Here is a 25,809-nt window from a genome sequence, read left to right as displayed (position 1 = left end):
TCCAAGATGCCTTGAGCTAGAAAAGGTCTATGTGCGTGCATGCTCAGTCGCTCAGGCTCGTCTGAATCTTTGTGACCCCATGGATTGTAGGCCACCAGACTGCTCTGTCCATGGGATTTCCCAGGCAAGAATACTGGAGTGGGTTGCCCTGCCCTCCTCTAGGGGATCTTCCTGACCCAGGGACTGAACCCAGATCTCTCACATTGCAGGTCTGCTGAGCCAGTACTCTTCTAAAAATGGAACGAGGACACGAACTGCAGAATCTCCTCTATTTGAATTAACATCCAGCTAACTTAGGGTCTTAAGTGAGAAGTGGCTTTCTCAGGCTTCCTCTGAACATATTAATTATCAAGCAAAATTTGGTTTTCATAAGAACCTTGAGGGGAGCTGCTTGGAGACTACTGTTTCCCAAGGTTCAGGTCCGGGGCTGTTTTGGCCTCATCTTCCCTTCGAGATGTTCTCTGCAGCCTTATCATTACACTGATGACAAAAGGCTGGATGATCAAAATTGAAAGTAACAGGCAGATTCCATCTCTCCTATCTCCATCTTGGGTGAAAATCTCTTCATTTTCAGAGGCTTGGTGTTTTTTTTTTCTTTTTTTTCCCCCTTCATTTTAACACATTCATTCTGCTTTGCCCAGAAAATTATTTCGGTCTCAGACAACTCTTATTTATTCATTCCCACGGATGAAAGCAGAAGCCTGGATAATGCAAAATGATACAAATGCAGAAACTCTTTATATTTGACTTTCAAATGTGAGCTTTTACTTACATTTGATTATGCGTGTGTTTAATATTCTGGGGATTCGATTCAGACAAAATAACCAAGTCACAGGACGAGCATCTAACCGGCAAAGTGCGAGCTGCCTCGCTGGGTCCCGACCACATTCCTGAGCACATTGACAGCCCGGAAGTTGGGCGGGCAGGATTCCAGACAGACAGAGCTTCCCAGCCCACCCTCTTCTGGCTTCCTGGGCATCCCGATGCTCTGCGCCCCCAAACCTGCTGTTCACCTGACAGCAGGTACCGCACGTGCTCTGAGCTCCGTGGCGGGAGCTTCGCCACAAAGATCACACATCTTTCTTTCCTTCCTGTCCAAACTGAGGTTCAGTTGTTTGCACCAGTCCCCCACAGTCAGGAGAGCAGATTCTACCCCTGGGGGCGGGGGTTGGCGTCACGGGGCTGTCCTGGAATAGTCTGTCCGCCGTATTACCTGTGTTTATAACCAGCCTGTCCCGCAGAATAAAGCCAACACCTGTGCAAACAGGGTGTGAGGAGTTGCTCCGGGCCAGCCCCTCCGTCCCGCCCCCCTACCCTTGTCATCCACACTGAGACCCTTGTCCTGATGGTACACCAGCATCCCCTGGCTGGCACCAAGGTCCTCCCCAGCTTTCCTCTCCCCCTCACACCTGCTGTTCTAGAAACTGCAAAGGTTTATGTGTGGCAAAGGTTTCTGCTGGGATTTTATCACCAGGAAAGAACTGGAGGATGCTGGCAGGAAGCTGACATCATTGGTTATATATCAGAGAGGGGTTGGGTCTTACAATAATTACTAGAGAAGGGAAAAGGAAAGACAAGAAGGAAAAAGAAGGGAGAAAGAGACACACAGGGAGGAAGAGAGCTTGAAGGCTGGGCCCCAGCATCTCTGGGAGGCAACTGGGCTGGGAGGGAGGGCTCAAAGTCTGGGACTGCTGATCTGGGCACCCCTCGTGACCTTTCCATGTGGCTCAGACTTCTCCCAGCTGGATAGCCATGTTCTGAATGGGCTTATCCCAAGAGGGAGCACTGGAGGGTGAATGCTCCAAATGACCCAGATGGAGGCTACATGCCTCTGACGATCTGGTCCCAGGAGACCCCACTGGACCCTTCCTCCGTTCTCTGTTGGCCGAAGCCACCCCAAGCCCATCCAGATTCAGTGGGTGGGGTGCAGACCACACCTCACCCTGTATGATCATCTCAACTTTCTTAGTTTCCAGCTAAGGTGTGAAAGCTCCCTTGTCAGGACAGCCGATTTCCTCTGATGTAGGAGCGTGAGGGTTCAGGTTCCTGTGATGCACGGAGCACTTGGTGGTTAATCATCTGCGGCTCATTATGATGATCTGTGGTCTCTATAACAGTCAATGGGCTGGAACCACAGATGTATTTACTGCCTTCATTTAATTGCTAACATTAGGCTTATTTTCAAGTATTTTCTCTCCATTTGGATGGAGTGCCTTTTATCTGAGCTTACCTTCAGTGTCAATAAGTTTCCCATTTCTTGACAGCTGGACGCCCCGATAACATACAGCTCTCCTTCTATTAATCTTCTGTGAACTGATCATTAGGGTTGTGAAATCCATTCATCGCCAAGAGTTGTCCTTTCACAACTGCATGGTCTTCCGTTTAGCTAAACCAAACCCTATTTCTTTACCACGACTAAGGCTCTTTGTCATTTTAATAGTTCTTCCTTAGAGCTGGCACAGAGTGTCAGACTGTCCCCCAAAGAACAAGTAGATGCCGGCAACACTCCATGTTACCTTGGGTGGTAGTTGTTCAGTCACTGAGTCATGTCTAGTAGATGCCGGCAACACTCCATGTTACCTTGGGTGGTAGTTGTTCAATCACTGAGTCATGTCTTTTGCATGCTGGACTGCAGCACTCCAGGCTTCCCTGTCCTTCACTATGTCCCGGAGTTTGCTCAAATCCATGTCCCTTGAGTTGGTATTGCTAACCATCTCATCCTCTGTCGCCCCCTTCTCCTGCCTTCAATCCTTCCCAGCATCAGGGTCTTTTCTAATAAGTCAGCTCATTGGAAGGGTTACCTTGGGAGCCTTTGGTAAATTTATTCCCGAGAAGACCCATAGACCTGAATATCCCTCAGATATTCTCCACTGAAGTCTTCCTGTTGGGCTGCTCTCCCCTGAGTAGAATTGGACGCTGAGTGTCACTAGTCCATCTCACTCCACAAAAACTTTAATCTTGGTTTTATTCACCTACATCGTCCCTCATTGATACAAGCAAAGTACATCAAATGGTTTTAAAAACCAGTACAATCCGGATTGTGAGATAGGAAAAGAAAACAGGAAGTCATGAGTGGGGGAAGGGAGGGGGAGAATAGAGAGAGGAGAGGAGCCTTCCCACTCAGGGCGGCAGATTCAGAGCAACCAGGAGGAGAAGAGGCAAGGTCAAGCGGTCACAATCGGGGAGACTGGGACACCCCAGCCCAGGGCACATTCCTTCCCCCTCCGGCCCTGTCCTGCCCCCAGGAAGGGTTTGGGGAAGTGCACAGGTGTGAGTTGCCCAAGCTAATGGCTGGGAGGTCCTGGCTTGGGCCGAAACCTCTTGGGAGGGGGGCCTGTGATCTGTGTGCACGCTACACGAGGCACCCCTTGCACCCATCTAGTGGATGACGGACAGGTGTCTGGGTGACGCTGATATTGTTCGTTGGGCTTCCCCAGTGGCTCGGTGGTAAAAAATCTGCCTGCCAATGCAGGAGACGCAGGTTTGATCCCTGGGTCGGGAAGATCCCCTGGAGAATGAAATGGCAACCCACTCCAGTATTCTCGCCTGAGATAAGATGCCATCCAACCATCTCATCCTTTAGGTCCTTGTTATTTATCTATTTAATAAGTGTGAAACTCCTGGAATTTAAATAAAAATTCTTTGTGTGCCTTTTTTCTGGAAGGATGGCCTTCAATCAAAATTCTCAAGGCGTTCAGGCCCAGAAAGGAGTGTCTGGGCCTGGGAGGGGGTCACTGTTCTCTAATTCCTGCTCCACAAACTATCGCAGGCAGGTAACTGCCAGCTCACCGCCTGTCCACCACCAGCTTTAGCGAAAGTCAGGGCCCACCGAGGCTGAGCCGCACAGGTAAAGCGCCGGAACAGACCAGGCAGATGACAACAGTCAGCTGTCAATAAATCATAGTCAGATGATATTAAGAAGTTATTCTTAATTTTGTAACATAGGATAATGATATTGTGATCATGGTTTTTTAAAGTCTTTAGTTAGCCTGGGGGAGTGGGGAGCAGATCAAAGAAGAAAGAAAATGTTGACAATCTTTCAGGCTGGAGCTGAGCACTCCTGGGTTCAGGCTACAATTTTTTCTACTTTTGATTTTTAAAATGCCGTAATAAAAAAGTTTAAAAAATAAAAATAAATCCCAGCTACTCTTCATAACAAGATGCAAATCACTCAGCCAGGCGGAAGTGTAACTTCTCCCAGAGAGGGCAAGTTCAGTCGCCACCCTGCACCTTGCCGGTCTGTCTGTCCGACAGGTGCCACGCTTTCGGAAGGAAAACGGGTAAAAGGTGGGTCCCGCTCTTAAAGAGGTGGCGCCCTCCTCCTCCCCCGCAGCGAGCCCCTCCTGGCCTCGGTTTTGCTCTCCCTGAAATGGGCTGACGTCCCTCTTGGAAGAGGCGCGGGCAGTGAAGGGGCGTGGGTCGGGAGCGCCTCCAGGATTGCCCAGGTGAAGCAGAGGCCGGCATTTTCCAAAGCTGGCTGGGGACGCGGGGGTGGATGGAGAGACTCGTGATTGGGAAGGAGGAAAACACACAGACACACACACTCATCTCCCTCCATCCTCTTCCTCTCACTCCGCCCCCCGAGGGGCGGTACCCTGGTCCCTGGGGGAGGTTTAGGCCGAGGACCCGGGAGCGCGGCGGGCCGGGGAGAAGGGCTTGGGTTTCGCAGCCCCAGCCGGGAGGCCGGTGGTGCGGAGGCCCCTCCCCTGCGATCCCTTCCCCTCCTCCCCGTCTCCTCCGCCCCATCCTCCTCCGGGTCCCCGGCGGCCGAGGCTCTGGGAGCAGCCGGCGGCGCAGCGGCCGCGCAGCCTTTGTCTCGGGGCAGCCGGGCGGAGGGCCCAGCGCAGGCGTAAGTGACCGGTGGCCGGGCGGGGGGGGCTCGGCAGGGAGCGGGCCCGGGTCGGGGGCACTCCCTGCGGGGGATGCGGGCCAGCCCGGTTGTCCGGAGCTCGGGCTGTGCGCGCCCGGCCAGGTGGTGCCGGGGCGCGGTGGGCGCGGAGGGGCCACCGCCGAGAGGGCGCCGAGAGGGGCGCGGGGGTGCGCGGAGGCGGCGCAGGGGTCGTGGGGGAGGTGCCGAGCCGCCGCGCTCTGGGACACTGTGCGCTTTCGCTGGGCGCCGCAGCCTTGCGCCTGCGGACGTGCGGCTTGGGTGCGAGTCCTGTCGGCCGTGTTTCTCAGGGCAGAGGCCACACGGGGACGCAGGAGGCAGAGGACAGGCAGTGATGAAGCAACGGGAGAGGACCGGGCCGGCGTCACCAGCACCAGCACCATCACCATCACCACCATCACCATCACTGACCTGCGCCCATCCCGGCTTCCCCCACCTCCTCCCCGGTGTAAAGACAACTTTATCAGATTATTTCCTTTTCACGGGTAATACTTTGAAAAAGCGTCGGAGCTCCTCAAATCAGAGATCAGAGGGGCTTGCAGTCATCTGTCCGGGGCCGGTTAACTAAGGTAGCAATCAGGCTTCGATGCTCTCGGTTTTTCTAATTCTGGTGCTGGAGAGGTCTGATTAAAAACTCCCCCTCACTTGGTAATGATGATGATGATGATGTTGATGATGATGATCAAGTATAAAGTAATATCCTCACTAAATTAGATAATCAGGAGTTTAATTTTTTCTCTCTCTCTTTTAATTTTTGGGTGTGAAAATACCAGCAGTAAGTGGAGACAAGAGGAAAATGAAGCTTTTCCAAAAATAATAACCAGGAATAGGGGTAAAAGAGGTCCTTTGTAGAAAAGTCACCCAAGTGGGCTGAAGGCAGTGAGTCCCATCACGTGTGGAGAGTGCTTTTGGCGGTTGGTAGATCTCGATCTCATTACTCTGGATGTGTGTAGTTTCTCACGCTGCCCCAAGAATGTTTCCGTTGCTGTTTCAAACTGGCCTTTCCTTGGTCCAAGGGACCACAGATCAGACCAAAGCACGCACGCGGCTCTGGAGCCATCAGGGCTGTTAGGGAGCCCAAGGTGAGCCCCACAAAACCGGCTCCTTACGAAAAGTGACTTTCAGAAAATAAGCAGCTAAGTCCCCTCTGTTTTTGCCCACTGGTTAGAAATGAGCCTTGGACATCTGGGTTTTGTGTTCTCGCCCAACTAGACGTAAAGTAGACAATCCTACGTATCTTGATATGCTTGGAAATTTTCTTCCCCAAAAGTCAGGGTAGCAGGACTCCTTTTTTAAAGATGATTGTTATTTATTATCTATTTGTGGCTGCACTGGGCCTGCATGGCTGTGCGGGCTTTTCTCTGGTTGTGGCAGCGGCGGCTGTTCTCTGGAGGCAGTGCTTGAGCGTCTCATTGCGGTGGCATCTCTTGTAGAGCACAGGCTCTAGAGTGTGGGCTTCAGAAGTTGTGGCTCACAGGCTCAGCTGCTCCACAGCAGGTGGGATCTTCCCAGACCAGGGATCAAACCCATGTCTCCTGCATTGGCAGGTGAATTCTGAGTCACCAGGGAAGCCCTAACTTCTTTCTGTTTACTGAAGTATCATTTATACACTTAACTCACTGCACAGCTCAAACTTTACCTATGTTGACCCCCACATAACCTGCTCCCAGAGTAAGAGATAGAAAATCTCTGTGGTCCATGAGTGTTCCTCTGTGTCCTTTTCCAGATATAACTTCTTCTTTGGCTGTTCCCAACATAGAAAAATAATTTCTTTTCAGTGTGTTTCAGTCTCTCAGTTGTGTCCAACTCTTTGTGACCCCATGGACTGCAGCACGCCAGGCTTCCCTGTCCTTCACCATCTCCCAGAGCTTGCTGAAACTCATGTCCATTGAGTCGGTGATGCCATCCAACCATCTCATCCTCCATTGTCCCCTTCTCCTCCTGCCCTCAGTCTTTTCCAGCATCAGGGTCTTTTCCAATGAGTCGGCTCTTCACATCAGGTGGCCAAAGTGTTGGAGCTTCAGCTTCAGCATCAGTCCTTCCAGTGAATATTTCAGGACTGATTTCCTTTTAGATTGATTTCTTTTCAGTATCTCACATTAAATCTGGTTGGCCTATTCCTTTAGCAAATAGGACTGGAGACTTCCTTGGTAGCTTAGTAGTAAAGAATCTGCCTGCCAATGCAGGAGACATTGGTTCAGTCCCTGGTCTGGGAAGGTTCCACATGCCGAGGAGCAACTAAGCCCAGGAGCCACAACTATGGAACCCATGCTCCCTAGAGCGCATGCTTTGCAACAAGAGAAGCCACTGCAGTGAGAAACCCACACACCACAGCTAGAGAGGAGCTCCCACTCGCCGCAGCTAGAGAAAGCCCATGCAGCAACAAAGACCCAGCACAGCCAAAAATCTAAATAAACAAATAATTTTTTTTTTTTAGAAATTTATGACTGAGTCCCAGCCCTGGGCCCAGCACTGCATGGACAGGAGCTCCCCATGGACAGGCAGATAAACCAGATACTTAGATAAGCGGGGGTGACACTGCATGCAGATACAGAACGTTCCAGGCCATATCCTAGTTTTTGTTGTTTTTTTTTCCTGAGGGGGAAAGGGAAGGCTTCTTGGAGGATGTGAATCTTCAAGTTGAGAACTGAAACATGAGCACAAGGTCATCAGTAAAATGTGGTCAGAGGAAAAGGAAAGTCTGTTCCGAGTGGCAGGAAGGTCATACATCATGGTTCAGAAAGAAGAGAGTGTGGAGGGTTTGAGGAACAAAAACTCATTGAGGCTGATTGGAGCACAGTCTGGGGGAGGAGTGTGTAGACAGCCAGGGGGTCAGCAGGGCCACCAGGAGACTCAGGCCGGGGCAGGGGTGGTGGTGGTTTTCTGGCAGGGAGGAGGCCCGGACACGCATGGAGGATGAGATCTGATTGTCAGCTGGCTGCTGTGCGGTGGGGAGACTACAGAAGGGATGGGGGCCGGGTGACTGCCGTGGCATCTCAGCGAGACACCACGGTGGCCTAGCCAGGCAGTGGCAATGGGAATCAAGGATTGAAAGAGACTTAGGGAACTTCTCTGATGGTTCAGTGGTGAAGAATCCACCTCGCAACGCAAAGACCAAGGGTTTGATCCTTGATCAGGAAACTAAGATCCCACATGCGGCAGAGCGACTAAACCCAGGAGCCACAACTACTGAACCCATGCACTGCAGATGGAGAGTCCATGTGCTGCCACTAAGACCCACATGAAAAGATAACATAAATAAATATTTAACAAAGAAAGAAACTTAGCAGGCAAAATCAACACGTGTTTGACCTGTGAAGATTCAAGGATGCCCCTTTGGTTTCTTAGATCTCACAAAACTGGTGGACGATGGAGCCATTGGAGATATTGGTGGGGGAAGAATCTGGTTTATATAATATCCTTTTGTGATATATAACTCTCTGAATACCCCTGATCTCAGTTGCCAGTTAGCTTGTGGGATATGTAGGTAGAAATGTCTCCCAGGAAGTTGTAACAGATGTTTTTGGAGCATGTGCTATGTGCTAGGCATTCTGGGGTCACCTAGATGCAACTCTGAATGAACCACACAATGCAAGGGTGAACTATGACCTTGTGAGGCTCACATATATCAGGCCAGAGCTGCAGTCTGGGGGCTTCTGAGTGTAGGTGGTGACGAAGGCTTCAGAGCGAATGGATTTGTTTGGTAAGATTCTAGTGAAAGAGTAGAAGCCAAGGGTTAAGTCTCAAGGGACACCAGCAGACTAAAAAGGGGAGATGGCAGAGAAAGCAAGAAAGGTGTGGTGTTCCGAGGTCCAGGGAGAGGTCCCCAGAGCCACCTGCAGCTAAGTTATGTAAGGTGAGGTCTAGAGGGACTTCCCTGGTGATCAGTGGCTAAAGCTCAGCTCCCAACGCAGGGGTCTGGGTTCCATCCCTGGTCAGTGAATCAGATCCCACGTGCCGCAACTAAGACCCAGTGCTGCCAAATAAAATGAGTAAATAGTAGGAGAAAAAAGATGAGGATCAGCAGCAGCAGCTGACACCAGAAATGTAAGTTCTTTTAAAAATTTATAATTATAAATTTATAATTTATAAATTAATTTATAATTGCTCTACAATGCTATGTGTTTCTGCTGTACAACAAAGTGAGTCAGCTCTATGAACACATATATCCACTCCCTCTTGAGCCTCCCACCCCCACCTCCATCCACCCTCGAGGTCATCACAGAGCACCAAGCTGAGCTCTCTGCGCTCTTCAGCAGCTTCCCGCTAGCTGGCTGTGTTACACCTGGGAGTGTATATATGTCCGTGCTGCGCTCTCACTCGACCCCTCCGTGTCCACAAGTCTGTTTTCGACATCTGTTTCTCTGTTCCTTCCCTGCAAAGAGTTCATCAGTACCATTTTTCTAGATTTCATTTATGTATATTAGTACACGATGTTTCTTTGTATGACAGACTCTGGGTTCATCCACATCACTGCAAATGACTCCATTCAGTCCTTTTTATGGCTGTATATTTCCATTATATGTATGTATTACATCTTCTTTATTCATTCATCTGTCTATGGACATTGGGGTTGCTTCCACGTCCTGGCTATTTTAAATAATGCTGCTACGAACATGTGGGGGTGCATGTGTCTTTTTGAATTATGATTTTCTCAGGGTGTATGTCCAGGAGGGGGATTCCTAGGTCATATTGTAGTTTTATTCCTCTTTTCTTAAGGAACCTCCGTAGGTTCTTCTTAGTGGCTGTGTTAATCAGCAGTCTCCCAGGACCACCTGAATCTGAACTGACCCTCTGAATGCTAACCAGACTTCCAGGTGATTCACACGCCCCCCCCCCCAGAGTTTGAGAACCACTGCTCTACTGTATTAACTAATAAGAAAGTCAGTCACAGGTGCCTGGGAGACTTGGTGAGAGTAATTTCACTGGTGTTACAGCCTGGTTAGGCAAATTTTTTTTAAATTTTAACAAACGTGTTCGGAATTTTTTATTGGGAAATTTCCAATGTTTTATTTTCTTTTGCATGTTTTGAGTTTTTTCCCCTTCTATACAGTAGTTGATCACAGATTCATATTTTGTTTCACCCTGTTCTGTATGATTTGGGGAGTTTTGTTTTTATCTACTTTGAAACACTTCCATATATACGTACATCCACCTACATCACTGATAATTGATTCGCTGCCCTCGGGTCTGAAAGGGAGGAGTGAAAACAGCAAAGCAGAGTGGAGATGGGTGGATCTCAGCTCTGAATGGCAGCCTGAGAAAGCACCTAGACACCTAAAGTTGTTTCTTCCAGAAAGTTCCAAGACACTGTCTGGGGTGTATTTCTTATTATTTGCACTTGTCGTCATGTGAAGTAATTGGATATGTGTCCTTTTCATCTAAAGTGGGCCAACAGCATAACCTTAATTGTTGTACTTCTGGTGTGCTAATAAGGAGGAGGGCTGCTAGGAACTAGGTCTTCCCCTGACTTTGCTGTCAGATCCCCAAGTATTTCATTTCATTTGATGGGGAGAATTGGAGCGTATCACTCTGGTTTGCTGTCATTAGGGGAAATCTGTGGTGGAGGTTCAAGTGAGAAGAGACTACGGTAGACCTCCAGGCACAGATCCAGGATGCTGTGGACTTGGACCCCGACCCACCCCCACCCCAAGTAAAGCGAATGCCGCAGTGAAGCAAGTCACACAAATCTTTCCGTCTTCCAGTGCATGTAAAAGTGATTGGAGGGAGGGACTTCCCTGGTGGTCCAGTGGCTAAGATTTGGCTTTCCCAATGCAGGTGGCTGGGTTTGATCCCTGACCAGGAAACTAAATTCTGCATGCTTCAACTAAGACCCAACACAGGTATGGGGAGGGAGGTGGGAGGGGGGTTCAGGATGGGGAACATGTCTACACCCGTGGCAGATTCATGTTGATGTATGGCAAAACCAATACAATAGTGTAAAGTAGCCTCCAATTAAAATAAATTTATATTAAAAAAAGATTTAAAGATTATTGATACATTGACACTACACTGCAGTCTGTTCAGTGTGCACTGGCATTATGTCTAAGAAGACAATATGTATACCTTAATTATAAACACTTTATTGCTGAAAACTGCTAACCATCACCCGAGCCTTCATTGAGTCATGATCTTTCTGCTGGCAGAGGGTCTTGCCTTGATGTGACGGCTGCCGCCTGACCAGGGTGGTAGTTGCTGTCAGTGTAATAGCAGAAATAAAATCTCGCTGAAAGTAAACAATCAGCCTCCTTAACCAGAAGCTGAACAAAGTATTAGTTTGTGCACTTGCTCATTTTTCCCATCTGCTGGGTCAGAGGAACCAAATGGACAAAACAGAACATGTTTCACACTTTTCCTGCTAATGACTGTTGACATTCAGTGCCCATGACTTTGGGCCTCAGGCAACAAATGAACTGACAACAGCTCAAGGCACGGAAGCACTGTGTTCTATACCTCCACAGGTTTCATTAGCGAAGACTCGTTGCCTTGTGGAAAGTTTTCTAGAATATTCTACCTTATGCGGTTGTCCAGGGACATTAGGTAGAAAAGAGTTTGAACAGGAGAGACACACCTGGGTTTTGGTTCTGACTCCACCTCTGTCCATCCCTGGTGGCTCAGACAGGAAAGACTCTGCCTGCAATGTAGGAGACCCGAATTCAACCCCTGGATTGGGAAGATCCCTGGAGACGGGAATGGCTACCCACTCCAGTATTCTTGCCTGGAGAATTCGATGGACAGAAGAGCCTGGTGGGCTACAGTTCAGGCAGTCAAGAAAGAGTCGGACATGACTAAGTGACTAACATCGTCACGTTTTTTCCACCTCAATCTAACTGTCTGACATTTGCAGGTCGCTTACCCCCACCCAGCCCACCCCCACCATCTTGAGCCTCCATTTCCTCTTTTGTTAGCAGGAAGGAAAGTACACAATTGTTCTTCCCAATCCTGCGATGCTGCGATTCTGTGCTTCTCTTCCTTCGTGTGCCTTTTCCCATCTTTTTTCTCTTATTCTGAACTTGACACCCGCATACTGGATGCTGTTACCATAATTACCCAATCACAGAGTGCCCCGTGATGGAGAATAAAGTCGCTACTATCTATGCTAAAACTGTTTGGTTATTTTGGAGGGAGGGCGGGTAAGAGCTCCATGCGTGAAGCTCTAATTACAGTAATATAGTACATTAGATTATAGCTCTCTTTTGCCCTATTTTATTGATGATCATAGCTCAGGAAATCCAAGCCAAGATTTTTATTTCCATGCTCACATTCTCTAGATCCCAGGCGTCCAAGAAAAGGCCAGCTCTTGAAATGAGAAAAGCTGGACTGAAGTTGTGGCTCCCAGTTGAGGGAGGAGCAGGGAACGGGGCGGGGGCCCTGCATGGCTCTCACCAGTGAAATGCACCTTCCAGTGCCAGCCTGGGCACCCACCCTCTGTATCCTTGGCTCAAGGTCCCCTGGCTGTGCCCCTCACTCAAGCCCATGTCGAGGGGCAACATGAAGGTGTCTACCCAGAGTGTACTTTTTTCTTAAATACATTTGCAGAAGAAATGTTGTTCAGTCGCTAAGTTGTGTCCAACTCTTTGTGACCCCATGGAGTGTAGCACGCCAGGCTCCTCTGTTCTCCAGTCTCCCAGAGTCTGCTCAAATTAATGTCCATTGAGTCAGTGATGCCATTTAACCATCACAACCTCTGCTGCCCCCTTCTCCTTTTGCCTCCCATCTTCCCCAGCATCAGGGTCTTATTACTAGAGACATATTAATACATCTTTTGTTACCCAAACGTTATCGACCAGAGTGTTTCATTGTTCACTTCCATAATAAATCTCCAGCCGCAGGCGTTAGTTTCTGCAAAAATCCCTCAGTAAAAAATGTGTTAAAAAAAATACTCAACCTTATAATGGAGTAGAATGCAAGACTTGCATAAATATTTCACATGAGATAGAATGCTTAAGGGCTTCCCAGGTGGCTCAGTGGGTAAAGAATCCACCTGCAATGCAGGAGACTCAGGAGACATGGGTTCATTTCCTGGTTTGAGAGGATCCCCTGGAGGAGGGCATGGCAACCCACTCCAGTATTCTTGCCTGAAGAATCCCATGGACAGAGTAGCCTGGCAGGCTATAGTCCATGGGGTCACAAAGAATTGAACACGACTGAAGTGTTTGAGCATGCACGCACACAGGATGCTTAAAAGAAACGTCTAGCAGATAGAGGCTAATTTGGGGTCTCTCCCCAGATCCTTACTCATATTCTACTGTTCAGGGCACTTTGGTGGAAATCATTGAAAATGCTAACCAGTAACATTTATGGAGTGCTGTGAGTGGTTCTAAGCATTTGAATGTGATTCTCTGGAGGTTTTATACTTATCCCCATTTTTCAGAGGAGGAATCTGAGATACAAAGAGAAGTTCAATAATTTTCCAGAGTTCACAGAGCTTGTAAGTGGCAGGGCTAAGACTTAACCCCACCAACTTCTCCCTTCCCTTACTCCTCATGCTGCCAACAGCCCCCTTACGGAGAAAGCAGCTGCACCCCAAAGGATGAACTGTCCACATCACGGTCATGACAGGTGGATCTAATGAAGGGTGGGGAACCTTGCTCTAGACAGTCTGCACAACTGACCTCAAGACAAATATGGTGAACGCATCTCTAAAGAATCTTCCTGGACCTTCAGAACAGCCAGACACAGAGCAGAATCTCCCGATGAAGGTGCACTTTCTAGAAGTAGCAGATGCTTCTCTGCATACCCCCTGCTTCCGGATGAAGCCAGCTCTGGTCTCCCATTGCTGATGGGCCTGCTCTCCTCCCTGGACCACTGAGCCAAGAAGGCCTGAAGAGACCCTGCAAGGAGTACACATTCTGTCCTGTGAAATGGATTGAGGAATGTGCTCAGAGAAAGATGAGTAAAAGGCTATGTGTGAATGTCAGTGTGGAGAAGCCATCGGTTCTGCCTTGGGTGATCGAGGAAGGTTCCCTCGAGAGAGTGGGCAAGGAGGGGCATTCTGAGTGGAGGCAAGGCATGTGTGAAGACCCAGAACCAACTGCACAGCATGTGTCTGGAACCCAGCAGTGATGCATTTTAGCGGCAGCAGCAGATCACATGGGAGAGCAGATGAAGAGAAGGCAGTGGATGTGAGGTGGAGCCATTGAATTGCTGGCTTTGAAGGCGAAGGAGGTTGAGTTTTAGGATGAAGCCAGAGATGAGCTGCCCACAGTTATGGAGGAACAGAAAGGAAGGCTAGAGATTGATGTCTTTGCCCACAATCTGCAGAGCAGAGGAGCCTGGAAGAGAGGGAGAGATCGTCAGCTTGGAGGCTAATTTGGGAACCATTTAAAGAATGCAGGCAAGAGATAGTGAGTGGGCAAACAGGACCAAAGCACAGAATATGGAAACTGCATACTCTTAACTCAAGGCTTATTAAGGAGGTAGCATCTTCACTATATATATACACACACACACACACACACACACACACACACATATAGATTCCTGCTTCTAGGAAGATGATGTACAAGTAATTGTTCTTATTCTTCCTGCTAGGTAGAACTAAACATCTCTGAACATTCTGTGTAAAATAAGCATAAGAAGACTCTGAAAGTGGCAAGAAGGAGGTAGACCCACCAGGGAACTTAGGACATGGAGGATAACACTGCCATGAGTTCCCTGGGTGTTATTTCATCTCTGGCATCCCAGAGTCCCATAACATGACACCCAACACATCTAGGCTTCAACCTCAAATCACTTGTCATACAAAGAATCAGGAAAATCTCAACCTGATTGAAAAACCTCAAGCAATAGATGCTGACACCAACATAATACATGTGTTAGAATTACCCAACAAGGATTTTAAACGAGTCATCATAAAAGTGCTCAGGGAAGTTATGGTACACTTTGCTCAAATGAAAAATGAAAAAAATGTCACTGAAGAAATAGAAAATATGAAAAAGAATGAAATGGAAATTTTAGCACAATAAATAAAAGAAAAATCTCAGTGGATGAAGTTAACAGCAGAGTGGATGAGACAGAGGAGGAAAATTAGTGAACTGGAAGATAATCAAAAATTACCTAAAGCAAATAAGAAAAAAATAGACAAAAGGAAAGAAAGAAAGAAGGAAGGAAGAAAGACTTAGAGGCCCATGGGACTATTAGAAGAGACCTAACATTCATGTCATTGGAGCTCTAGACGGAGAAGAGAAAAAGGTCAGGACTGAAAAAGTTCTCAAGGAAATAATGGCCACTATTATTCAAACTAGAAATCAATAACAGAAAGATAACAGGAAGGTCTAAACACTTCAAAACTAAATAACACTTCTAAGTAATTCACAAGTCAAAGAGTACGTCTCAAGGGAAATATAAAGACAATCAAAATGAAAATAAAACATATCAAAATTTGTGGGATGCAGCTAATTCAATGCTGAGAGAGAAATTTACAACATTAAATACTTAGAGGCAAAGTCTCAAACCAATAATCTAAGCCTCCATCTCAAGAAACTTAAAAAACAGCAAAATAAACCCAAAGCAAATAGAAGGAAGAAAATGATATTCAATCAGAAATCTATGAACTTAAGGGGATTAAGAGGTATAAAATAAAAGCTATTATCTATGAAATAAAACTATTCTGTATAAAATTAAAAACTGTAATATATAAAATTTAAAAAGCCACAGGGGTATATTGTAAAACCCAGGGAATTTAGGCAATACTTTATAATAACCATAAATGGAGAATAACCTTTAAAAATTGTGAATCACTATGTTGTACACCTGACACTTATACAATATTATACATTAACTATACTTCAAGAAAGAAAGAAAAAAGAAGAAAGAAATTTGTGAATTTGAAAATAGAAAATCAATGAAACAATTGAACAAAAAGCTGGCCATTTGAAAAGATAAAGTTACTGACAGATCTCTATCATGACTGACAAAGAGAAAAGGAGATCAGATCAGATCAGCTCAGTCGCTCAGTCGTGTCCGACTCTTTGCCACCCCATGAATCGCAGCACGCCAGACCTCCCTGTCCATCACCAACTCCCAGAGTTCACTCAGACTCACGTCCATCCAGTCAGTGATGCCATCCAGCCATCTTATCCTCTGTCGTCCCCTTCTCCTCCTGCTCTCAATCCCTCCCAGCATCAGAGTCTTTTCCAATGAGTCAACTCTTCGCATCAGGTGGCCAAAGTACTGGAGTTTCAGCTTTAGCATCATTCCTTCCAAAGAAATCCCAGGGCTGATCTCCTTCAGAATGGACTGGTTGGATCTCCTTGCAGTCCAAGGGACTCTCAAGAGTCTTCTCCAACACCACAGTTCAAAAGCATCCATTCTTCAGTGCTCAGCCTTCTTCACAGTCCAACTCTCACAAAAGGAGAGAACATGCCAATTCTAATACCAGAAATGAAATAGCACTATAAATCCTTCAGACATCAAAAAAAGTAGTAAGAGACTGGTACAAGCAACTCTTTACACATAAATCTGGCAAGTGGGATGAAATAGACCAGTTTCTGAAAGAGTGCAACCTACCACAACTGCCTCAATATGAAACAGATAATTTTAACAGTCCTACAACTATTAAGGGAATTAAATTCCTAATTTAAAATCTCCAGACCAGACCGCTTCACCGGAGAATTATACCAAACATTTAAAGAATAGTGGATCGATTCTAACTAATGTCTTCCAGAAAAAATAGAAAAAGAGAGAACTCTTCTTGGGCCTCTTTATGAAGGCATGATTTCTCTGCTATCAAAACCAGAAAACAACAGAACAAAAAAGGAAAGCTAAACACTATGAAAATAGGTGAATCTTCTTCAGAGAGATGCCCTTTCAGCTCCTTTGTCTGTGTTGGAATCAGGCTGTTTGTTTTTACTGTTGAGTTGTAGGGGTTCTTCATCTATTCTAGACATTAATTCCTTGCTGGGTGTTTGCTTTTATAAGTATTTCCCATCAGTGGACTTTTCATTCTGTTGTTAGTGTCTTTGGATGCACAAAAGTTGTAAATTTGAACGTCCAGTCTAATTTTCCTTTTGTTGTTTCCGTCGACTCTGAAGTTTCCTTGTGGGAGAGGGGTCGTGTGGGAATATATCATCTTTCCTGCTTGACATCCACACTCCTCTGTGGCCCCCATCAGGCCCCCTCCCCACCCAGCAGAGCCTGTGGGGCGCAGCATTGTATGAATTCTCTCCCCTACTCGCGTCTCCCACCAGACGGATGGGAGGGGGTTCCTATGCATCCTGGGGCTTCCCAAACACTGCACAGCACAGGGTAGGGCTGAAAAAGTGTTGGATGAGTAAATGAAGGGGTGACTAATAAACAGCTCCTGGACGGAAGAAGTTGGCCTCTCAGCAGGGCTGCAGAGCCTCAGACCTGGCTGCTTTCAGAAGCTCTTTCTTTCCTTCCTTAGTCCTGGGAGGTTGTCTGTCAGTGGGGTCTGACTTTTATGTAATTGTTTGGAGCATCACAGTACAGCTCTAAAGCTCTAAGGTCGGAGTCTAATCCTCCCCCTTCTCTAATGAAGAGGACGTGTCTTCTGTGGCAAATGGGTGATTTATTGAGTGACCAAAGACTGTTTGTACTCCGGATAGAAGCTAGAGCAGACAGGCTGCTCGCTAGAAGGAATGAGACCAGCTTCTTCTGAATAGGAAATTGCTTTCGTCGCCCCTGGTGTGTCCTTGCTAACGTGGAGCTGGGTGCGTCCTGTGTTCTCCTTCAGATGGACGGCCCTCCTCAGGACATCCTGTCCAGACACCTTTTTAAATGAGCTCCGTGTGCGTAACTCTCCTGCCAGCGCCCAAGGCGCCTGGAACACGCATTCAATCTGAAGTCACAATTGAGAGCCTACCTTCCGTAATAAAAGAAAATCTCCCAAATGAAGCATGAATCGTTGTTAAGGATCCTTTCCTAATTTTTCATCCCTTTTAGGACTGCTGACGTCACTATCCAATAAGGGGTAGCAGGCACCAAAAGCCTTAGGAAAAAAATAAGGAGAAAAAACATGAAATTAAGAAAATTCAATTAATCCTGGTGAAACGGGGAAAAGACTGTTAATGTAAATAATTATTTTATTTTAGTGGTGAAACCCTGCAAAATCAGTCTTTCCTGTCTGTCTGGAGTAAGTCTGGAAAGTCATGTCATTCCAGAAGGAGCAGGACTCAGACAGACCTGAACAAACATCTGTGGGGTCACTCCCTTCTCTCCATATGATCTTGTACATGTTATGGAACCAGTTGTGGCTTCTGTTTGCTCCTCTGTAAAAGAGGGATGTGATGAAAAATGCCTTACAGAGCTGGTAGAAGATGGAAAAAAACAGCATGTTTAAGGCACTTGCTCAATAAATAACCCGTCCCTTCCTCTCCCCGCTCCTCCCCTTCTACTATGCAAGGCTTTTGTTGTGGGTACAGCCATTGAGGATGGAGTTACTTATTAGGTGATTACTAATTTAAAAAGTGTTAGACTCTTTAGAGAACAATCTTATGGTTACCAGGGGAGAAGGATGTGGGGAAGGGATAGTTACGGAGTTTGGGGTGGACGTGTACACACTGCTGTATTTAAAATGGATAACCAACAAGGACCTAGTGTGCTGTACAGGGAACTCTGCTCAATGTTACGTGGCAGCCTGGATGGGAGGGGGCTTGGGGGAGAATAGATACATGTATATGTATGGCTGAGTCCCTTCGCTGTCCACCAGAAACTATCACAGCATTGTTAATTGGCTCTACCCCAATACAAAATAAAAAGTATTTTTTTTTAAGTAGTAAAAATGGTAGTCTAGTGGTAGATCAGATGACCGAGACCCTGAGGATGAGAAAATGGTATTTTTTTCTAACAAGATGTCATCTCTTTTATCCACTCATTCTTTCATCAAACATTCGTGTCTGATGCCTTGAGAAAGGAGCTGGTGGCAGTGAAGGTTTAAAAACTGAGCTTGTGCCCTGGAAGCTTGACCTGATTTGCAGTTTGCTTTTTCTCCCATGACTGATTCCAAATTGTCACTAGATATTTGGTTGGTCTGGGCGAGCTGTTGTGGCTGCAGTGGTCAATGTGTGAGCCCCTGGCTTTACTGTACGCCCCAAGGATGGGCTCCATGGGTGTCATCCAAGGCTACATCCTGGCGCCCAGCTCCCCATCAAGAGAGCCCTCAGCATCACCACTGACCACTGACCCACATCCAGCAAAGAACACTTTTTTGGCTTATATACTTCAGAATGCTTTCCTTTGTCTCCAGTCCCTTTCATGTCACTGGGGCAGGAAGGGAGTGCCATGCACTCCTCAAGGTCCTATTTCTGCCTTCATGAAAGAACAGAGAGACACAGCAGCATATTTGGGAAGAATTTTGTACAGTTAAAGGGTTTCTAAAAATCTGTAAACAGACTACACTGTGGAGCCTGAAGGCAAGTGGAGATAATTGGAATCCCGTTCCCCAAAGAGAGACAAGGCTCTACCCTATTTTTTATCACAAATATTTCCATGTTTATTCCTTGTGGAGGAATCTATCTCCAGAGAGAGTTACAGTTCAGTCTCCAGAGAGTGGATGCCTCCGGCCTTGCTGCTCAGAGTTGTCTTCTGCTAACAGAATGGAGTGGAGGTGCTGACCAGTCCAGGAGGGTGGAGATACCACGAGGCCTTGAGCCAGCCAGAGCTTCAGGCAGGAGGCCCAGAGCCAGCTGGGGCTTCAGGCGGGAGGGGACATTTCTAGTCTTCACTTTGGAAAAGCAGATTCCCAGCAGAGACATTTCCATGGTCCGTTCTCATGGACCAGCATCCATCCAGTTTTAAAGAACTTACAAGGGCTTCCCTGGTGGCTCAGTGGGAAAGAATCCGCCTGCCAATGCAGGAGACACGGGTTCACTCCCTGATCTGGGAAGATCCCACATGACTCAGAACCGTTTGGAGGGACGTTGGGAGGTCCGGGGGAGAGGATATTGGGGAGCGAGGTGGGGACAGGTCAGGGAGAGGCACACAGAGCCCAGCAGAGACAGGGCTCACTCAGAGACAGCAGGTGGGCAGAGCACTTCAGGTGGGTCTGAGGGTGTTTGCACCCAGTCAGGGCTGTAGAGGTGCAGGCCTGGGGGCAGCACTGTGTCTGCTTTGCGTCCTCTCTAATAATTAGCGCTGTTGAGCATCCTTTCATGTTCCCGTTGGCTACCTGTATGCCTTCTTTGGAGAAATGTCTATTCAGATCTTCTGCCCATCTTTTGATTGAGTTTTTTTTTTTTTTTTATATTGAGTTTTATGAGCTGCTTATATAGTTTGGATATTAACCCCTTGTCGGTCATGTCACTTGCAAATAATTTCTCCCATTCGGAAGTGAGGTGTGTTGAGCTTCAGGTGTCACGGGCGAATTTCTGGGGACATATGTGCAAACCTGGAGAAGGCAATGGCACCCCACTCCAGTACTTTGCCTGGAAAATCCCATGGATGGAGGAGCCTGGTAGGCTGCAGTCCATGGGGTCGCTAAGAGTCGGACACGACTGAGCGACTTCACTTTCACTTTTCTCTTTCATGCATTGGAGAAGGAAATGGCAACCCACTCCAGTGTTCTTGCCTGGAGAATCCCAGGGATGGGGGAGCCTGGTGGCTGCCATCTATGGGGTCACACAGAGTCGGACACAACTGAAGCGATTTAGCAGCATCAGCACATGCAAACCAGAAACGAAGTCTTGGGTGGATGCTGGACTTAGGAGTCATGAGTTTCGTTAGGAAGCCATCAGGTATTTGATCAAGGGAGGAACCAAAAGACCCAGTGTTCAGGGGAACAAGCATCACATGTCATTTTGGGAGTCAGCTGGAGAGAGATGATCCTGAAATGGGATCATTTAGGAGCTATTGCACTGACCTAGAAGACTTGGCAGAGGATAGAGCCATAAGCTGTCTTACAGACTCAGAAGCTGATTGGACGGGAGGAAAGAGGCAGAGGGAAGAGTCAGGGATGACTCAGGTGACAATCTAAGTGCTCCACGAGAGTGATGAGGCCATTTCTAGACGAGGCAGGAGGAGGGACAGACCTCTCATAGGGTGAGTGGATAAGGAGCTGGGTGGAGAGGAGGGGGAGGAACTTGGTTTTAAGTGTTTGAGTATGAGGTGCTGAGGGTCCCCCTGACTGGCAGTGGATGGAGTGGATGGTGGGGAAGGCTCAGGCTTGGTGTCAGAGCTCAGAGTTCAAATCCAGGTCCCGAAGCTTCTAAGCCATGTGACCTTGATCAAGTGTATGCCACCCCTGCACGCCACCCACCCCCACCCCAAATAAGAATAAGAAGACTCCTAAGAAGGATCATATGGGTTTTCCTGGTGGCTCAGTGATGAAGAACCAACTGTCAATGCAGGGGATGCAGGAGACATGGGTTTGAGCCCTGGGTCAGGAAAATCCCCTGGAGAAGGAAGTGGCAACCTACTCCAGTATTCTTGCCTGGAGAATCCCATGGACAGAGGAGCCTAGTGGGTACAGTCCATGGGGTCACAAAGTCAGACATGACTTAGTGACTAAACAACAACCAAAGGAGGATGGCGTGCATACTGTCAAACACACACATAATAAATGCTGGTATTATTTGGATTTTATTATTACAGTCGCTAATACTGTTTGACTGGTGGCTAGAAATACAGCCAAAACTCAGACAATGGGCTGGAGATCAAGAGTCAGGAGTCCTTGCAGGAAGGTGGGGTGTTTCAGCCGGGCAGGGGAGAGGTGGAGGCAGGAGGCCCCTTGGGGAGCATGCACGTGTGGAAGGGAGCCCCCCACCCCACCCCCAGCATAGCCATGGTCTCTGCAACGTGGACATCACTTGCTCAGCTCGATCCAGCCTTTCCATTTTCCAGGAGTCGCCTGGTGGTTCCATTAAGTCCGTTTCCCAGTGGACTCTATGAGGCAGGCCCCTAGCTGCATCCCAGCACCCAGCACAGTGCCCCGCACACAGTAGGTGCTGTGCTGTAATTATTTGTTGTTTGAAGGAATCTGGTTGGAGGGGGAAATTTGCTGGGGAAGGAGGTGTCTGCAAATATTTGGGTTGCCCTGAGAGACCACCTGATGGAGAGGAAAACGTAACAGAGACTCTGAAGGTGAGGGCTGGGGGCTGGGGATGGTAAACCTTGACCTGGCTCCCTGCAGTCCACCCTGCCATGGCCTACTCAGGCTTAATAAATGGCAAAACGGTTTTCCTGAGAATGGAGCCTTGAAAGATTGTCAGCCAGGCAGATCTAATCACATAAGCAAGTGAAAAATAAACAACCGGAGTCTGGAACAGCTGATCAGAAGCTGGGGGGAGGCGTGTGGCTCTCCCCAGGGTCTCCTGGCCCCTCCCAGGCACATCCCTGAATCTCACGTCACTTCCAGTGACTCCCGCCACTGATTTATGGCAGGGCACCGCCAAGGGCTCTGTGAGCATCATAAATGATCCCCAGGGCAGGGAAACAATCGTTCGTCTCTTCCAAGAAGGAAGAAGGCACAGCTGGGTAGTCCGCGTCCGCCTTCAGTCATCCTTCGCTGTTGAGACAGAGGCAAATGCTCCGGGCTCAGACTCTGCAACGTGACAGCGTGAACGGCTCCGAGTGGATCACAGACGAGGCAGGCAGGGCCCTCAGGGACTGTTCCCTCCAACCTCACAGCCTCATTTCACGACAGGAAACTGAAGCCTGGGAGGGAACCTGAGGATTAGAGACTGAGCTTCCCCGAGCACCTAGATGGGCCGGCACTGAGCTGGCCACTGCACAGCCCTGCAGTGTGTGCTTCCCCTAAGCCTTATAAGTATTTTCTGTAGGCTGATGGAAGCCTTACTATGTGTGTCGTACTCAATGAGGGCAACTCGCTTGTCCAAACCCCCAGGGAGTGGCCGAGATGTGACCTGAACCCCGAGTCCTTGTGGGGAGGACGAGGTTATGCAGTCGCTGCTTGCCCTTTGAGCTCCATGACCGCCGAGGGGGGCTGGGCTCTCCTGTTTGTCGCCTTCATGCAGGGAAGACTCCAGCATCAAGGGCTTGGAGTGGGGAGAGAGTCAGGGGCTCACCAGCTATTCAGCATCAGTCGGAGGGTACCCCTCACACTTACTGACCAAGGAGGGCCATTTGCCACACTCAACCTCAGGGAGCAGAGAGGGTGACCCTGTAGTGTGGCTGGAGACATGCAGGAAATGCCTGGGGGTGCACCAGTAACCCCCAACCTCGACACTCCCCCCATCCTTCCAGCCCCTGACAAGCGCTGAGACACTCCCCAGGTGGCAGATCCCCCACTCCTCTCCTGCGCCCCATTTTCTGCTTTCTCAGACTACCTCCCCCTGCTTGGCTGAAAAAAAAAGAGTAAAACCTTTGTTCTTTATTATGGCAACTGAATAAATATAAATATATTGGTAAATACTTACAGCCCCCAGAGCTGAAAGATGATATGCGAAGGGAATTAAATTACAGGCTGCAAGGTATAATAAAACAGTACTTGGGTTTCCCAGACTCTTGATAGTAACGTTTATTTTCTACAATATATGATGCTGCAAAGACATCCTTTTCTAGTCAACTTCTTTTTATCTGCCTTTTTTTTTTTTTTGCCTCCAAAGTGCATGCAAAACTTTTGCATTAATTGGAAATTCATTTCAGGCAGTAGAGGGACTTCCCAAATAGCATTTCTTCTTTGCACTTGCATCTTTCAGAAAGTTATTTCTTTTATTCTGGGCTTTACACTTGCTAAAAGTATCGGTGGTAACTCAGGAGAGCTTTCCTGGTGGCTCAGCGGTAAAGAATCTGCCTGCAACGCAGAAACCGCAGGAGAAGCAGGTTCAATCCCTAGGTTGGGAAGATCCCCTGGAGGAGGGCATGGCAACACACTCCAGTATTCTTGCCCAAGAATCCCATGGACAGAGGAGCCTGGCGGGCAGAGGTTCATAGGTTCGCAAAGAGTCGGACATGACTGAAGAGACTTAGCACTCATGCGTGGTAACTCAGGAAGTCCCCACCACTCCAGCAAGAATCTGTTTATCGGAGTCCTGCCCTGTAGGACAGGATTGAGAACAGCCAGGGAGCCAGAAGGAGGGGCCCCTTCAGGCAGCATGTCCCTGGAGGCCTCTCCATCCTTTAGGGTGTGCTGGAGGTGGCTGAAGCACAGAGCTTTGGGGATGGGTTGTGAGATTGGGTGTGAGTGGTCCTTGCACCCCAAACCTTCACAGTGGCTCTTCTGCAACCAGTCAGGGGGTCCTGGCAGGACAGTCCATCCCGACTGAAGGTCCCCACACATCCCTAACCAGACCCCGCCCACCTGCACAGATGCCCAGTTACCTGGACCAGACCCAAGACCCAAGTTCTGTTGACGGGAGCAGAGGAGAGATGCCCAGTGCTGGGGGAGAGGGGCAGGGCTTCAGTTCCCTGGCTGCGTTGGTGACATGGTCACATCCACGGCTTCTTCAGACAGCTCTGGCTGGGATCGCCACAGTAACAGCTTTATTTCTATGGAAAAGAAAACTAGCTTTAGGATAATCTGATTTACAAACCGCTTCTGGGAAATTCCCTGGACAAAATGTGGGGCCAGGGCTTCCCTGGTGGTCCAGTGGTTAAGAACTCACACTACAAAGGACACGGGTAGTGTCTAGAGCCTGTGCTCTGCAGCAAGAGAAATCACTGCAGGGAGAAGTCAGCGCACAGCTGGAGAGTAGCCCCGGCAGCGATGAAGACCCAGCACAGCCAGAAATAAAGATCTTTAAAAAAAATGCGGGGCTGGCCCCCGTTTTACCCCCACCCCACGCAAGGGGCATTTCGCTGGGGGCCTGTTGTGAGCGAGCCTGGGGTCCTCAGAACAGTGGTCCCCATCGATGCAGAGGGTCTGGTGCGCAAGATGGGGAGAAGGAGGGTCTCCATGGAAACCTGTGGGGACTAGCTGCCCCCAGGTGAAGCATCCATTGAGGTCCGTCCAGCCAGGGCCTGGCTGCTGACAGAAAGCCACTGCCCATCTCCACTGCCTAATCCCAGAGGCTTCAGCTGCTGTTCCAGATTCTCCAGCAGAGACGTCTCTCCATCACAGCCTAGTGTAGATGCCAGAACCTGGGCAAGTGGGCGGAGCAGTGCAGGTGAGACAGGGAAAGTAAACGTGTGCACTGCATGAGAGTCTGTTGGAGAGAAGAGATATAAACGGACAACAGAAGCTGGAGGAATGAAAATATTTTTAAAACATTGTAGGCTGCAGGCAGCGGCACTGCCCAAGGCAGCCTGCTGTGGGAAGCAAACACAGGGTGTGGAGCTTGGCAACCCTGCTTCTGACATTTATGACGTGTGTGCTTTGGGATGAGGAGCCTAATTTCTCTGAGCCTCAGTTTCCTCGTCTGTAAATGGAGATAGTACCTTCCGTGTAGGACTGCATGAAGATTAAAGACTTGGACATGTGATACAGTAAAATAATGGAGTAAAATAATATCTTGTGCATGCATGCTAAGTTGTTAATACGTGTCCAACTCTTTTGTGACCCTATGGACTGTAGCCCGCCAGGCTCCTCTGCCCATGGGATTCTCCAGGCAAGAATACTGGAGTGGGTTGCCATGCCCTCCTCTAGGGGATCTTCCCGACGCAGGGATTGAACCAGCATCTCCCACATTACAAGGAGATTTTTTTACTGTCTGAGCCACCAGGGAAGCCCGATAAACATAATACTTCAATGTGATATTTTAAAAATAAACACGAATGCAAAGAAAGCCACGATGAACAAAATAGCAAAATGTTTAAATAAAGACAGGACAATCAGTGTTGTGGAGCCATATCAGAGCCTGAAACAAAAGTAAAAATTGTTAGCTATCATCTTCTATTTAGAAAGTGAGGCCCCTCTCTCCCCCCAACCCTCGCCCCTCTCTCCCCCCACCCTCGCCCCATCCTCCACCCCTTGCACCTCTTCTGGGGCCCAGTGGCTCTCAACCCCCTGCACCGTGCAAACAGTTGTACTTTTAAAAAACGCAGGTGCCTTGGGCTTCCCTGGT

At 48.3% G+C, this 25,809-nt stretch overlaps 1 protein-coding gene across 3 annotated transcripts in view; it reads left to right on the top strand.

The window, feature by feature from the left end:
* The first annotated feature begins 4,490 nt into the window (after positions 1 to 4,490).
* The window catches only part of GPR45 (G protein-coupled receptor 45), a 41,060-nt gene continuing 19,741 nt past the window's right edge, over positions 4,491 to 25,809 (top strand). The window contains exons 1-4 of one of the 3 annotated variants that reach the window (XR_011466130.1): positions 4,585 to 4,849; positions 5,179 to 5,457; positions 10,667 to 10,731; positions 11,507 to 11,961. The gene's annotated coding sequence lies outside the window, so the exon portion shown is untranslated. Of the gene's footprint in view, positions 4,850 to 5,178; positions 7,661 to 10,666; positions 10,732 to 11,506; positions 11,962 to 25,809 lie in introns of those variants that run through there. The other 2 variants (XR_011466129.1, XM_070379861.1) reach the window with 2 other exon arrangements.

The sequence above is a fragment of the Bos mutus genome, chromosome 11 (assembly GCF_027580195.1).
Source record: "Bos mutus isolate GX-2022 chromosome 11, NWIPB_WYAK_1.1, whole genome shotgun sequence".
Taxonomy (NCBI): domain Eukaryota; kingdom Metazoa; phylum Chordata; class Mammalia; order Artiodactyla; family Bovidae; genus Bos; species Bos mutus.
Note: the sequence above shows the minus strand (reverse complement) of the source record. Positions and strands in the feature narration are given on the sequence as shown.